General features: G+C 39.6%; 1 long non-coding RNA gene across 1 annotated transcript; it reads left to right on the top strand.

The window, feature by feature from the left end:
• The first annotated feature begins 8,093 nt into the window (after nucleotides 1–8,093).
• On the top strand, nucleotides 8,094–15,457 carry LOC311256139. Its single transcript, XR_014622448.1, has 3 exons — nucleotides 8,094–8,161; nucleotides 13,733–13,891; nucleotides 14,356–15,457. It is a non-coding gene; the product is annotated as an uncharacterized lncRNA (long non-coding RNA).
• The last annotated feature ends 1,490 nt before the right edge of the window (nucleotides 15,458–16,947 follow it).

The following is a 16,947-nucleotide window of genomic DNA, read 5'->3' on the forward strand; positions in this document are numbered from 1 at the left end:
CATGCTATGTTAATGCTAAGTTTTAAAAATATTAACATATGGGGCTTTTACATTACGAGTCAAACCATTTTTTTTTTTTTTAAAGTCTCTTGGTGATCAGCTTCCAGTACTTCTAGCCAAATCTTTGTGGAGTGAAGTTTGCTTTCTCTTCTAAGTCCCAGTTTGTACTTCAGACATCTGCTGTATTTTACCATTATTTTATCATCATATTGTCTTTCAGCTGTTTGGGAGTGTTGGGACCTCACTACACAGTCCTAACAATAGAGAGGCCTGCATGCAAAACCCAAAGCCTAACGTGTGGCCTACACGCACTAGCAAACCCTGCAAACAAAGTTTTGTCGCGACAGCCATGATGTCGGGATAGTTTAAGTTATCTGTACGTCTCAGACTCATGCAGTCCCATGGTAACGCGTTGCTGAAAGCTCCAGCTTTCTCCTGTGCAGCAGTTACTAAAAAAGAGCACCCAAACGTTTGTCTTGGCCACAGTCTAAAACCTCGCCAGAAGAGCAAGGAACTGCTTCGTGTTTAGTAAACATATTTCCGGACACACTGTGCAACCCAGCCTCTCATCATGCAGAAGTGTGGAATTTCCCTCAGAAAAGAATTGGACTGCTCCACTTTCTTCACTCAAGTCGACCCCACTGTTTCTTTCGCTATGGCACTGAGAACAGCCACTGTCAGCCTGCTGATAGGATGCTACAGCGGTCAATGGCACTTATCCATGCCAAGGAACGAGCTGGATCAACAAGACGGGCAGACACATGCTAATCATCACTGGTGCACTCAAACCAAGTGAGGCTTTTTTGTGTCTGGGTAGATACCAGTTATTGATAGTGTATATTGCAAGCAAGTCTGATTTGCTTGAGTTTTTGTCCTCCATTTGAGCAGGGTCGTGACTGAACACCCCTGAAAACCTTCTTGATTTTTATTCGTTAGGCACGCACTTCCAGTTTTTGATGACATCTAGTGTTTGTTCCATTTGAGTTTAAATGCACATATTGTAAGTTGCTTTGGACTAATGCAACAAATATAATTTAATGTATCATAACATTTGTAAAACTGTATGAAAACATAAATATTTTTCATGTTAAGTGGGGTCCATCGAAGTACCTCATATGCAATAAAGCAACATGCATGTCAATAACAGAAAACAAAGTGTCTCAAAATGTTTGATGAATGCATAATATTTTTTCGTCAAGAAAGGTTCGTGCCACCCTCTTCTCTAATCAATACGGACATAACCGTTCCTATCCTTACCGTTAACCACTACTACTGTTATCACTAGTAATCACATTTCCATGTGCATTTCATTGTTGTTGCTGTGATGCCTCTTTATGTGCTTTCATTCCTGTCAACCATCCATTATAATTGTATACATTGTGATCTCGTTGATCTGCTCTGTACATGCGACATCTATTGCACGTCTGTCCGTCCTGGGAGAGGGATCCCTCCTCTGTGGCTCTTCCTGAGGTTTCTTCCGCATTTTTTTTTTTCCCTGTTAAAAGGGCTTTTTTTTTTTTTTTTTTTTTTCTTTTGGGGCAAGTTTTTCCTCACTCGAACCGAGGGTCGAAGGACAGAGGGTGTCGTCTCTGTACAGATTGTAAAGCCCTCTGAGGCAAACTGTGATTTGTGAATTTGGGCTATACAAATAAAATTTGATTTGATTTGATTTGATTTGATAAAAATCATCAGTAAAGCATTATCTGCCAGATTAGAAACTGTCACTGTATATATAATCCATAGTGATCAAAAAGGTTTTATCAAAGGATGACAAGTATACAATAACATGCAGACTATTTAACATAGTCATCACACAACCCAGAACAAGGAGGAAACAATCATCATTAGATGCAGAAAAAAACTTTCAATCAAGTCAACTGGACATTCTTTTTTACCACACTACACAAATTTAGATTTCGGAAAGTCAACTATCAGCTCTATCAAAACACTATACAACTCACCAGAAGTCACAGTCATAATTAACGATTAGCTTCCTAGTTCCACACTACACAAAGGAATAAAACAGGGGTGCCTACTTTCCCCTTCCCTCTTTGCTGTCTGCATTGAACCTCTTGCCACAACTGCCAGAATAATAATATTAAAGAAGAACAATCCACTACAGTTAACCATAAAATAAGTTTGTACGCAGATGACATCCTACCTTATTTACAGTACCTGTAATTATCTGTAACAGAAACCATTAACCTATTCAGTAGATTCTGTAAGCTTTCAAACTATGCAATCAACTGGTCAAAACAGGTGGAATCAGGTAGCTCTACCACCGCCAATCCCCATCTCCACTGACAAAACATGAAACCAATATATTAATGTTTCCCCAAAGCCATCAGAGCTTTTGTGCCTCAATTTGAACCTACTTATCAAAACTATAAAAGGTGACTCAAGCAGATAAATTTACCAGTCTCATGAAGCGCAAAAATCGTGATAACCAAAATGACTATACTGTAGGAACATGTCCATCGCCTCTGCATTCTATTGAGGCCCTGTTCCTTGCCTTAATTACTCCTTTAATCTGCAAGTTGACTGTTTATCAGAAAGAGTTGCTTGCAGTCTCTCTCCTCTTCACCTGGCAAGGAGGACGTTTTCTTTACAATAAAGCCGTCAGATAGACGCTTCCAAGGAGACCCCCTTCTGTGATTTACAACTATCTAACATCGTCTGTCCTCTCCCCCCTGGAGACAGTCACCCTTTTTCCTTTTCAGGTCAAGCGAGGGTCAAGATGATCCCAATTGAATCCACACTCTATGACATCAAGAGGACCAGAGGAATTTGCCTGTGACAATTATATGTTATAATTGAATGTCTTTGCAATTGTAAATTAGACTAAAACTCTGCTAAACTTTTGTTATTCTCTCCTAATCTAATCAAACATGCACATTCCCAGAGTCCCAAGGTCCGGTAAACCCCTTCTTCTCCCCTAATCCTTTGTTAACACCTAGGTCTACGACCATGCTTTTCTCTTATCTGTGACATTCCAATCTGTAGAGGTTTATGCACCCATCCAGATTTCAACAAAGTTCTAAATAGCTATTAATACCAGTGTGTATCTATCACGAGTCTCATTCATCTTGTCCGGTGCGGCTTCCGTAGTGCAAACGCTGTGAGGGCGACTCGCGTGAACGCAGAGCGTGCCTCCAGGCAGATGTAGCATAGTGACTGTTTAGGCTAGAAAAATGTACTAAATGACGTTGTTTCGAGTAAACTCTGGATGTCGCCACTTCAGGACACTTGGATTGCAGCGGACGAGCAGTATGGAGGAATATTACAATGGTTTTGTGTCGTTTTATGAACCTTTTCCTCTCGGGCACAATTGACGCTCATTATATGGATTATTGTTGCCGGAGAGTACCCCCGCGGGTCTCCAGCTGCACTTTGAGGAATAAGAAACTACACCGGACTTCTCATCAGCATGTGGGTGAGTCGGGAATGACTGAATTTTGTTTTAGAGTGAACTATTCCTTTAATTTCAACAAATTATGAAACAGAAAGAAAAGTTATTAAACTGATTTTTCCTTCATTTCTCTACGATTAAGATTGACTGAGATAAATTGAATGTGTAAAAATGTCCTGTGTTCCGTGGAACCACATTACCCTCTAACGTTGAGTCTAGGTATGATTAGGGCAAACTTTCAATCATCTTCTCCTTAACACGTTTTTGGATTATTACCAGTAAATGTCTTTAATAGGCCCTGTTTAATAAGTATTAGGTATTATAACTAAAAGCAATGTGTAAGTGATTAGTTCTACTGCATAATCAAGTGTGTTTAGATGTTTTGATTAAGTTTTAATTCCTTTTTGAATGTTAAGCAAAATTTTAATAATGTCATATGATTTCATGTTGAACAAATTCCACGTATTAAGCCATGGTGAAATTTTGGGAAAGGTGAAACACGATCTTGAAACATTATAACGATAGTTTAGTTTAATTACGTTTCTGTAAGTTTACCCACTTGGCCCGCCTGCCATTCGGAGATAACAAAACTGAGAGACATCACTCTTGCTCACTCTCTTGAAATTATTACTCTCTCAAAACTCTTGCTCTTACTCTTACTTTCTTGTAAAGCTCTTCTTTCAATTTTTCCGCGCTCTACTTATTTTTGCGTCAAGACAGCGATCTCTGCAGAATTGCTCACGTGTTGATTTTTCTCATTTTTATAATTTTGCTGTTTTGATTCACTTCCTTTAAGTGCTTCAACTTTTGATTTGTTTTATATCGTTAAGTATCATAACCTGATTTAGAGGAAGTTAACTTAATTTAAATTATCTTGTATTGAGTAACAATGGAAGATCCGCCTGAACAACGTATCATCCTCAGTTATTTTAGTCAAGAAGTTAAATTAGTTTACAAGTCAGAGCCTAAGAACCACCACTCAAAGCAACGGAGAAGAAACATCTTCATTAAGACCATCATCATTGATGAAGACGTTTCAGTAACTGGCTGTTTAAGAAACTGCAAGCGGTTTCCAACGAAAGAAAGACTTTGTGCCAAACAAAACCGGCTCTGCCTCCGACGCTCACAAGCAGTGCCGTTCCGCTGGGCATTGGACAAGATTGTCACTGGCTGAGTACTTCTCAGACACCGGACGAGTTGCACTCTTCCTCCAACATCGTAACGAGGTCGTCACCCACCGTGACACCGAACGAGCCGCAACTTCCCTCCAGCGAGTGGACCGAGAATGCCAGTCCGCAGTTGTACTACGAACCACCAGAGAAGAAACCCACAGCCTGCTGACCTCATACCTCTTTGGCTTTTATTCAGATCTTTTGAGCTCAAGAGAAATTCGGTCAGGTTGTCGTTAGTATTAAGAACTACTCTCGAAATATTTAAATGTTTTCACCCGACCCGTGATTTCACCATCCGCACATATTTCAATAATAATCTCATCACGTTAGTTATTACAGACTCCTCATCCCTTTGTTACTTGTTGTCATTCGTTTAAATTGCCATTCCATTTATTGACTCTGAATTATTTAGTCAATAAACATATTTAGCCATATGTCATTGTCCGTGCAGGTTTGTTTTAATGTGGAGAACCGATGGAAACTGTGTAGAAGTTACTGCTTCAGTTATGAGATTGAACAAATTGATCTGAAATTGATTAGAATTGTTCCAAGTTAAACTTGTCCAGTTGAATTTGATTAATTCCCTCCAGATTATTCAAATAAATAAAACGGAGGAGGTGCCCCATTTACGAGTGTTTTATTAATCGCCAGTGATTAATAAACTACATTTATTAGTAGTGTATCTCCTAGAATACTACCCAAAATAATTGACCTTTTTTTCAATGAACCCAGGATACTCACCACCCAAATGGTTCAATTCCCCAGACTCTTTTACTGGAAAAATAAAAAAAAACAAGGATCAAATTGACAACATTACAAAAACCAAAAAACCTGGGAGATATTGATGCACCAAACTTCTATAACTTTTTACTGGCCAATAGATCACAATTTCTAACAAAATAGATTCATCCCACTGAACAATACCATCCCTGGTTAGACATCAATCAAAGAATTAGATCTATCGACCCTACCATTTCGTGATAACTTTATAATAGGCCACAACTGTTTCAAGAATATTACCATAGCCACAGTTCTGACAGCTTGGTGTCACAAAATCATCCACTTAACACATCCTGTAAATACACACCACTATGGAATAACCCAGCCTTCTAACAAAACCATAAATCATTGAATTTTACCACCTGAAAAGACAAAGGAATCACACAAATCCAAATCTAAGCTTTCATGCCCTTCACAGAACTGATGAACCAACCAAAAATATATTTTTTCAATATCTACAACCAAAATCGGTCATGACACATAAGATCAACCTAAAACAAGAAATCATTCAAACATCCACACTAACAGAAGAAATAATTAAGTTTACAAAAACTAATATTATATATAAATCTCCTTCCAAGCTGCACAAACTCATTAACATGGACCAAAGAATATCCTCCCCATTGCACAATGGGACGAAGACATATCCATGTCACTACATAATGACTCAATGATCATTATTGTTCTTTTAGGAGGGGAAAGAAGTGGGAAAGAAAAAAAGGGGAAAGGGGAAAGAAAAAACAAAAGAATGACATTTCACCTCCTTGCCAGGCAAATTCAACTTAGTATTTTCTTGTCTTGGACTTACTATAGTTTATGTCACTCTTGTCTATTTCCCTTCCAGCTGCTCCTTAACCACTTTCCCTCATTACTCCCCAAAACACAGACACACACAGACACACACACTGTCATAAAGTTTGTCTATAATATGTAGTGCCAATATCCCAATATTTATTGTTTTTGCTGCTTCCGTTGTCTGTAATCAGTGTTTGTTTGTCTTTCCTCAATGTGTTAGTCCTGTCATGTCACCGAGTGTACCTAGTTATGTCTTGTCTAGTCTCACTTTTTATGTCTTGGTTCAATGGATAAAGAGGGGGAAAAAAAGGAAATGTATGTGCACATTTCTGAACACACATAAATGAACACCAGGGGATGAGGCAGTACAATGGAGTTTTGTCAGGGCAGGCTTAATCACACCATGCTACCATACCACCATCACCCACTGCTCCCTCCACCCCCCATCTGTGGAAATGTCACAGAACAAACCGTGGTCGTGTAGGGACATGACAGCAGCTCTCTTGACAGAGCTGGCCCTTTAAATACCCCCCACCTATTTATTCAAAGCAGGGGCCTGATTTCTCGCGCTGGGCCTGATAAGAGGTTTGAAAAACAGGAACCCAATTCCCATTATCTGCCTCCCTTATTGTCTGTATTAACCTTCCCCCATGGTAACTTGTTCCCCCCGTAATGCTACACTTGTCTGGTCACAACACACTGCCTCGAGAACCAATTGCACCATGCAAATGAAGGCACAGACTCTGTTGTGGAGGAGGGGGGGGGGGGCAAGAAAGAGAAAAGGGAGAGGGTAAGAGAGAAAGGGAGAGGGTACGAGAGAGAGAGGTGGTTTATCAGGAAGACGTGGCTTCTGCCAGTTGATGATTGTCTTGTCCACATACACATGCATAAACACATACACTGTAAAGGTGCACCATGTGTCAGTCATTTATGTTCATCTTGCTTGCACATGCTTGTGTGTCAGAGGTGATTGAGGGGTCAGAAAAGAGAGGAAGAGAGTATTGTTTTTTTTTTTTTATGTTTTGTTTGTTTTGGGCGGGACTGCAGCAGCAGGGCCAGCCCCTTCAAATGCGTTTGTCCAGGGCTGAGTGAGACATGCACCTGATCTGATGACAATGAGCTCTCAAGTCTGGTTAAACTTCACTAAGAGGCTGCTAACATTCGGTATCAACATGCGCTCTGAGTGATCCGATCACAAATATATGGCTTTGTCTTGACATGCATCTTGAGTGACCACCTGTGAAGGCTCAAATCATTTGTAATTTGCTGTAGCTGTTTTGCAGAGTTTAAGTTTCTCCCAACGCAACAATTCTTAAAATCACACCATCTGTAAGGGAGTCTAGGGATATTCAGTTGCTAGTTCAATACTCAGTTGAAACAGCGCATTCACAAACATCTGCTGCTAACAGAGACAGATTAAGAGAGCCCAAAAACATAATTTGCCAATGCGGACAATGTTCATAAATATGTTTTGGACATTATTACATGTTAATTTAAGTCAGCGTAAACTACAAAACAAAATCATAAACTTAATTGTGGATCTGAGCCACTGTGTGAAACAGTTTTGTCAAAATGGAGGTTGTGGGGTAAAATGTGCCAGTGATGTTGGGGCAAGTTGAGACAATGGCTCATCAAACACACACACTCAATATAAACAGGCACACAAGTCTTATAATGTTGTGTTACACATATTTGTACACAAAAACACATTGAGACATACATTAATTCTTACACACACACACACAGTTTAATTTTTACTGAGTATGTTAAATTTGCATGTTTAACAAGCTGTGTTAGAAACTGTAGGTTTGTTCCCCTTCATGTCAGTGGCTCATGACAAGGAGACCAAGTGGAATAGTGGTGCAAGCACCTCCCACTGTTCCTCCCACTTTATAAATAGAGGCCTGGATGAGGCCTTCCTCCTCTTTGTCTCCAAACTTTCACCAGACTGAGTGTGTGTTGGTGCTCACCTGAGTTTGCCATGTGCCTTTGAGGATCCCTCACTGTAAGTAGTGTGTAATCTTTTTCATTTGGACTATGAAGTTTAAATATGATGAGGAACATTTGATATAATTTGCTAAATAGTTCTGCGATTGAAATATCTTCAGCTTATTATTATTTGAAATATTAATTGTATTTGAATTTGCAAGTATTTAACATAATTTGAAGCTGAATCTCCAGCCAGGAATCATTCTTATACCAACATTCACATTATTCTGGGAAAATAAACAAATTATTGTTGATTGCAACCTTTGAGAGCTTTATCCCACTTATACCATGGTCACTTGCCAGAGAAAAAAAATATTAAGACAATTTTTAATATTTTCATGTGTTTTGCGAGCGGTATAAAGAGTTTTTCACAAGCAGTAACTTTATTTCCCTGGCAACACCCGAGAGTTTGACTAATAGCTGAAACAGTCATTACAATCCCATCAGTTTCTTAAGTAATGGAAACATTATTCACTACTCCAATAATTAGGACAAGCCTTAAAAACTTGGCAACAGGAGATACACTAGTCCACTCAGCTCATTGAACCTTTCATCTCAACTGTTAGCCTGATAGCTAACATTATGCTAGCAATATTCAAAGTAAATAACATTGTGTACGGTCGACAAACAGTAAATATAATTTCACAGCATGTTAAACAACAATGCAAACTAGTTAACCAGCCATGTCACAACGATGTCCCCCCCCCCCCAAAAAAAAAAAAAAAAAAAAAAAAAACCTCTGGCTGCAGCTTGAAAGAGTGCGTTAAATAGCGAATAGGACGTGGGAGGATTGCTTGATACAATTGGCTCAGAGGGACAGTGTAGTAGCTGTAGTGGGGAGTAAATGCACATAAAGTCAGTTTACCCAGCTTTTTAAAATCAAACAGTGTTACTCACCTATTAATGAGTTGACCATTACTTGTTATCGTCAGTTCAGCCAGCGGGCATGTAGGTTATCCACTTTTTAATTTACTACAGCCCTGAGTGTAGGCTTCTTGTGGCAGCTTGTGTGTTACAAGCACCAGCCTGTGGTGTTCAGAAGGTGGTGCACTGAAGGACTACACTTTGTGTTGTATATAAGATGCTCAGTTTTCTTTTTAATTACATTTTGTCTTGGCTGAGTTGTCTGCAGCCAGCTGATGCCAATCCCACTCATTTTAGACACAGGTTATAGCACATTCATTTAGAACAGTAAACAGGCACTTTCACTGGGACTACTTGAGAAGTTCCAGAGGTGTCCCTATATGAAAAGTTAATTCACACCTTAAAGCCAATCAGAATCTAGTATTCACTCAGACCATGGCATAACTTGTTTTAATTTCCATGGGTACACAAATACCTGAGTTATATATAGTAACTATGTTTTTTATTTTCATAAAAAGTAATTAAAATGCAAAAAGGGGCTCATCTTACGCCCGTCTCCCCTATTGTGTGTTCACACATTCATTCAGAAATGGTGTTTCAGAAATTCACAGTTCCAGTTTCTGAGCGTTCAGAGCAGCAACTGAATGGAAGATATTTTCAATCATAATTAAAATTCAAGATGATATGATAATCTGGAGATATAGGCTAAAGCGAGTAAATGAAAAAATGCAGAAGCTTAAATGAAAATGCTCAAACTGAAAGCATTTGTGAATATGAAACTTTAAATGGCAATGGAAATAAGACAAGGGAAACATAAAACGTGAAACTCAAAATTGAGAATATTTAAGCTTAAATGGAAATGTGTTATTATTTAATTAAATCAAAGGGGAACGATCAGTAGATCTCAGCAATAGTTAATCAACTTGTTAATGTAATAAAAACTCAACTCATTCCCAAGTTACCACAAGCTGACAATGGAATATTCTGCTGGTTCTTTGCACATGAGCATTTCTTATCCAGAAATTCAACCACTGAAAAACCCCATTAATGAATTGGCCACATTTACGTACCTTGACCAGACCCTGTTGTAGTTGACGGACTAGGTTTTGACTTAGTCTTGTTTGTTGAGTTGTGTACTTAAATTACCCAAATGTTCAAACCAGAGAAATCCACAAGTTTCATTCAAGGTAACAGTGCGTTTCATTTGGTCACCTGTCACTATAAGTTCCAGAATAGAATCAGTGAGCAAGGGAGGAAGTATGCGAATAAGACAGCATCATTTAATTGTGTTGCATGTGCAAGAGTTTATTTGCCCCAAACAGCCAGATTAGTTTACTTTACATTATCCATAATCTAGCATGAAATGCCACGCGCCAAGGATGTGTGTGTCAGTCTGTTTACATTCAGGTCAACCTTACTGAACTCAAAATTCACCAGAGAGTCTGATTCTCTCTCCTCATTTTCTTGTCGTTCTCCATTTTCCTCTCCAGTTAGCAGTCAACACAGTACACACTCGACAATGGAGGTTTCCTCCGTGGATTGCTGCAGCAGTCTGGTTGATAAATGGGAGTGAACATAAATCCACTCTTTAATCCCAAAAGTTAAAAAGTAATCTCTGAGCGCTCCTCTTGTCGGTAAACCATTCGGATCAGAGCAGAACTTTGTCACCTAGCTGCAGAAAGTATGTATTGTGTGTCCTAATATTCCTAACTTGAATATAGGGAGTGAACTACACATTATACTGTTGAGGACGGTTATGTACAAGGCTAGATCATTAGTTATTTCCATGATTACAATTGTCTATGGGATTTTGAATTTGATTTTGTGTTGAGCATACATTAGCCCTGGATGACAACAATAGTTAACAATTCAAGTGCAGCAATTGATTAAAATTGCTGCACAACACTGGTTGGATAATATTGTCTTTAGGTACTTAAAACAAAACTTGCCCACAGGTGCCCTCCCCTATCATCATCATCATAATGTCCATCTGAATCCCCAGTGACGTGTTTTGCTTGATTATAGTGGGCTGCAGCCACAGTCTGTGTTCACTGGGGTTTACATATCAAACAGGTAATCTCCAAGCCAGTTGTCAACGAAGAGGCTGAGAGCTCAATCTGGCCTGGAGGGCTGTACTAGGGGGCAGCTTGCCTGACTGCATATTGATACCACTGCAGCACGCGTTTTGTGGCAACAGTGGTTGTGTCCCCGCTCACACTCCATCCATGGGAATATATTTGGTTCTGTCTTTGCTGTTCAAGGAGACATTGAAAAGGGGGAAAACACAGCCAACCTTGGAAAAAGCTAAAGAAAGGAAACACAACTAGGTCAGAAGCAGTGTATGGCTGGACTGTGTCTTGTCAAGATGCGAAAATGTGGCCAATTCATTACTGGGGTACTCAAAGGTAGAGTCTACAATTTGAATTCCTGGATATGAAATGCTCACATACAAAAGATCTCTGAATTTTCCTGTCAGCTTGCAATAACTTGAATGAATCCACTTTTTATTACATTCATAAGTTGCATTCACAGATTAGATTTTACTCATTATGATGACAGCTGTAGCCTAACAAATATATACTGCTGAGATCTACTGATCAATTCCCCTTTATTTAATTTGAATTGAAATGAATTAATATTGAATTTCCATTTAAGCTTAACCATTCCTCATTTTGAGTTTCCTTGGTCTTATTTTCATTGGAATTTACAATTTCATCTGATTGCTGAATACTTTCAGTTTGAGCATTTCCATTTAAGATTTTGTTGAAATTAACATTTTTTTTATTTACACACCTTAGTCTACATTTTCAGATAATCATTTTACATTTTAAGTTTGTTTTTCAATTTACTTTTTCTTTTCAAGTTCATTTATGATCTGATTATATATTGATGTTAATGTAGATGGGTGCTCCATCTGCCCATCCTCTAAGGTCCGCAACCTTGCCGTCATCCTGGACTCCGCCCTCTCTTTCCAGTCTCATATAAAATCCATCACCAAATCCAGCTTCCCTCATCTGAAAAACATCTCCAGACTCTGGCCATCACTCCCCGACTCTGGCAGAAACCCTCATGCTTTCATAACCTCCCATTTGGACTACTGCAATGGAGTCCTGTCTGGGGTACCCAGCAAAGCCCTGGACAGGCTCCAGTATGTCCAAAACTCAGCCGCCAGGGTTCTCACCCGCACCAAGCCCTGGCAGCACATCACCCCAACCCTCCTCCACCTTTACTGGCTCCCAGTTAAGTTCCGTATCAACTACAAAATCCTCCTGCTCACCTACAAATGCCATCGCCCCCCAGTACCTCTCCGACCTTCTTCACCTATACACCCCAATCCCGGAACTGCCGGTCCTCAGAGACTGGCCTGCTCTCAATTTCCAATACCAGACCCCGTACCTTTGGAGACATATCTTTCAGTGATGCAGCCCTGACCCTCTGGAATGCTCTCCCCCACTGACATCCATAACGCTTCATCCCTGAACATATCTAAAAAACTCCTCAAACACCACCTGTTCACTACAGCCTACAACCACTATTAACTGTCACCTGGCAGACACTCATCTTGTTACTTGTCTGTTCGTCTTTTTGATTGTTTGTCTTTTTTTATCCTACTGTGTAAAGCGTCCTTGGGTCTTATGAAAAGGCGCTATATAAATCCAAGCTATTATTATGAAAATAATAATTATTAATATTATTAAATATTGTATTTATTTTACTAATTTAATTTTCTATTTGGACTTTTAATTATGACAAAAAATATGTCCCATTCACAGGATGCTCTGAGTGCTTGGAAACTGGAACTGTGAATTTCTGAACAACCATTTTGGACTGAATGTATGAACTCACCATATTTAGCTGAACAATCACCGGACTAATGGTTACTTTTATTCATTAAGTGTTCCCAAACATAAACTACTACCACAATATCCCCGGACTCCCTATAGGTCATGTGATTTTAAGAGTTGTTGTGTGAAGGGAAACTTGAAAAAAATTCTAATTTATTTGAGTTTTCCCGTAAATTTGCCATTAAATGCAACACATTCAGTTATTTCTGTCCTTGTAAAATGTGTCAGTTTGTTGCTGCATTATTGTACTCGACATAAACAACTGTAAACATGTCAAATTTTACGAATACAGTAAATAATAACCAATAAAGGCTACTTCTTTGACTCCTGTGGAGAAAGTCCCTAGATTCCCTTAAAATATCACTCAATTTTATGTGTTGTTCAGTTAGGAGAAACTTTGTGAAATACTTTTTACAACACATTCTTAACTATTTTTTACTATACTTGTTGATCTGGCTAATGTTTTACATGAAGGTATTTTGTTCTTTGAGGAAGGGCACATGTTGATACTAAATGTTAGCAGCAACTTAGAGAAGTTTCACCGGAATTTAGATCTCATTGTCATCAGAGCAGGTCCATGTATGTGTGTGTGCAGGCTGAGAGAGCTGACCAGCCCCTCACAGCGCACAGTTGAGAAAGAGAGACCTCTCTTGTGGATTGAAAGTAACGAGAATACAGCAAATACAGCAGGACCCAATAAGAATATTGAATATGTGTTGTAATCTAAAGAGGAACGCCTTCCCCCGCTGCACAGTCTAGCCAAATATAGGGAATTGTTTATGAACATTACTAAAAACATAGTGTTGTATGCCTACTTGTGAGGTAATAACCATGATATTATATCATCATATTATATCTTTAACAAACACCACTACCAGGAGGTAGAGGGGATGGAGGTGGAGTAACACTAGGCGAGACGGCTGCCAAGACAAAGATCACCGTTCGAGATGGTGTTACAACATGTAACTGTGAAACCACTGCATGTTTTGAACAAGACGCCGGGACATTTTCCAGCTGTGTTTGTGGCGCAGAATCAGGCAAGCCGAAACATTCTTTTCCTTATCCTAACCACTTTTTTTTTCGTGCCTACAACTAAACATATCCATGGTTTGCAGAAACAGACATTGACAAGTTATTCTAGATATTTGATTGCTTGATATGTCCTAAAATATGAAAAGTAAGCACAGTAACACCCTTCATTTTTTCAATTAGAAATGCTGAATGAGAGATTCTGTTGAGTTCAACAAGCCAGTGAAACAGGGGCTAGATAGGAAGCGATGTCTGACTTGGCTCTCTGTTCTTTGTTTTTTTTTTGGAAGAAAACTGTTAACCTGCAAGGCTCTGGGGACTGTACTGCCCATGGTTAGACTGGGCCAGTTTGTGATGTTTCCAGTCAGGATGATTTTTATTGCTAATCTGTAAACGTTTACAAGAATTTGGCCACAAAATGTAGCCTTCTTAAGAAGTAGGGACTTTTCTGTGCTCTTTTTTTTTTTACCAGGGTGCTGATGTGCGATGACCTCAGTGATGTTGATCACCAGGAACATAAAACTGTTCACCTGCTCCACCTCAGCTACACTGATGTAGACCAGGGTGTGTCTTTGCCTCCTTTTTTCCAAAATGGACCATCAGCTCCTTGGTTTTGCTGACATTGAGCAGTAGATTGTTCTCTGTGCACCACTCTGCAAGATCGTTGATTTCCTACCCATATGAACTCTCATCATTGTTTGTGATGCAGCCAATGATGGTGGTGTTGTCTGCATAATTCACAAAAAATGTCTCTTGATGTCCGCGAGTGCAGTCATGAGTGTACAGTGTGTACAGGAGGGGGCTGAACACACAGCCCTGGGGGGCTCCAGTGTTGAGCACTAACATAGAGGAGGTATGACTGACAATTCAAACTCTCTGGAATCAATTTGTGAGGAAGTCCAATATCCAGTTGCAGAGTGTGGTACTCAAGCCCAGAGTGTTAAGTTTTTTGTTGTTATTTTTTTTGGGCCATTTATCGCCTTTTAAAAAATAAAGTAACTGCACTTCCTTAAATCTAAACCTTTTTTTTTTATTCAAGGTTTAGCACTGAACTTGTGAACCACAAAATATTGAAATATGTAACTTGAAAGTCAAATAATTGCTTAAAAAAAGCTAATTATATACAAAACTAGGAAATTCCTGCCTTGCGGTTGTATGCCTCCACCCACCAGTCAAGTAGCGGTATCTGCGCCATGGCACTGTATAATGGTCACAGTAAAGTTGACCTTTGATGTTTTTGTTACGGGTCTCAACACGTTAAGTACCTCAGTAACAAATGATTTTCGGTTCGGTGCCGTTCAGGTTTCTGAAAAACACAGGTGAAAGTTCAGAGGAATGAAGACATGAACCGATGCTTTCTCTTCCCAAATTTCCTCTGGGGAGGGGGCGGATACCCTCGCAGTAAGGAACCTAGGCGCAGCAACACCTGTGCTCAGTAGTTCTGCTCCTCTCTTTCCTCATGAACTGAGGCTTTTTCTCATAGATTGTGGAGAGAATCATTTTGGTTATTAGGCTTAATACTTGTATCGTGTTTTGTTTTTATAAATAGTGAAAGTAAAGACTCAAAATAATATTAATATCAATAAACAATATTACAAAAAATATTACACATTTTGGATATAAAATGTCATAGCTTCATTATTTCATCCTTGAGTCCAAGTGTTCATTTGTGTGTTCTTGAGATATCTTGTCACAAGAATCGGATGGATGTACTGTAAGACGTGCGTACGTTGGGACAACCCGAAAACATAATGCCTCCAGCCATGGCAACACATCATTGACAGCACTGGATGAAGGGACTTATTTGCTCAACACTTTGGCCTCCCTAATTCCCTACTAGGATCTTTAAGGTTTTGTTAAAGATCTCTGTCAACACTACCACTTCATCCTGTTTAAGAGGGTGAATGACAATTGTGCATCACAACCAACATCTGTAAGGACTGGAACAGACACAGCCGGGTCAGCCCGTCAAACTCCTTCACTGCTGCTTGGTCAAATCAGTATTTTGTGATCACAAGGTCATCTGATGGGATAAAGATTACTACAGCTTAAAGCTAACACCGATATGATGTGATCAGCTATATTGACATTTAAAATGAGTGATCACAAGAAGATTAGTGGTGACAGATGGTTGTCTTCTTAGCCTTACTGCTGTGCAGCCCTGACTAGGCTTGCATCATCATTTACCATAACCTCAGTTTCCCCCATCAACACCAAAATACATGAACAGCATCCTAGCATTTTCAGATACATTGTCAGCATGTTTCAAACGCTCAGTTTTGAGGTCAGAATTCAGGCTTAGTGTGGATGATTGGCAAAAACTGAGAGATAAAGTTCCATTTAAAGCTGCGCTAATCAATATTTTTATATAAATTATGGGTCAAATTACTATGTTGTGAAAAATATTTGGATCTCTCAGCTCATTGTTTTGGTTGTAGCATAGATTCTTAACATAGGTAGACCAAGCCCAGATAGCAAAATTGTTGCAACCCACATCTGGAACACGCCAGAAATGTCTGGCCCCCAAACCATGTGGAATGATGGCACTTGGGCAGTCTGCTCCTGTTTGCCAGATCTGAGCCACAAGCAGGCCATAGCTTGGCCAGATGTCAGCTAAGAGTGAACCGAATAAACCAGAATTGGCCCAAGTCCGGGCCACAGTTCATTCTATTCTGGTGGGCTGGATCCGGGTCAGACTCTACGCGGTATATGGGCTTGTTGAGGGTGTCTGGTACAATTTGCTATCTGGGACTGGTCTCTGAAGAGCCATTGTGAAGCCCAAAGTGGGTGGCTCCAGCCATCATTCTTTTCACAGTGTCTGACTTGACCGAATCCAAAAATGAGCCGGAGAATGGGTGGGCTTTGGTGATCCGAGTGAAGCCTGTGACTGAAACATGCCCCCTAGCTCTAAGCTAGCAAGCAATGCTTGCCTGTCTCCTAAATCTCCCATAGCTGGTCAGGCTTGTGGAAACAGCAGGTTTTTGTAGGCTTTTAATCATGTGGTCTTTTATAATTGACTATCATATATAAACTTGCCACTATAGGAACAGTGGTAACTTGACCT

The sequence above is a fragment of the Pagrus pagrus genome (genome assembly GCF_965226575.1).
Source record: "Pagrus pagrus genome assembly, chromosome: 4".
Classification (NCBI taxonomy): domain Eukaryota; kingdom Metazoa; phylum Chordata; class Actinopteri; order Spariformes; family Sparidae; genus Pagrus; species Pagrus pagrus.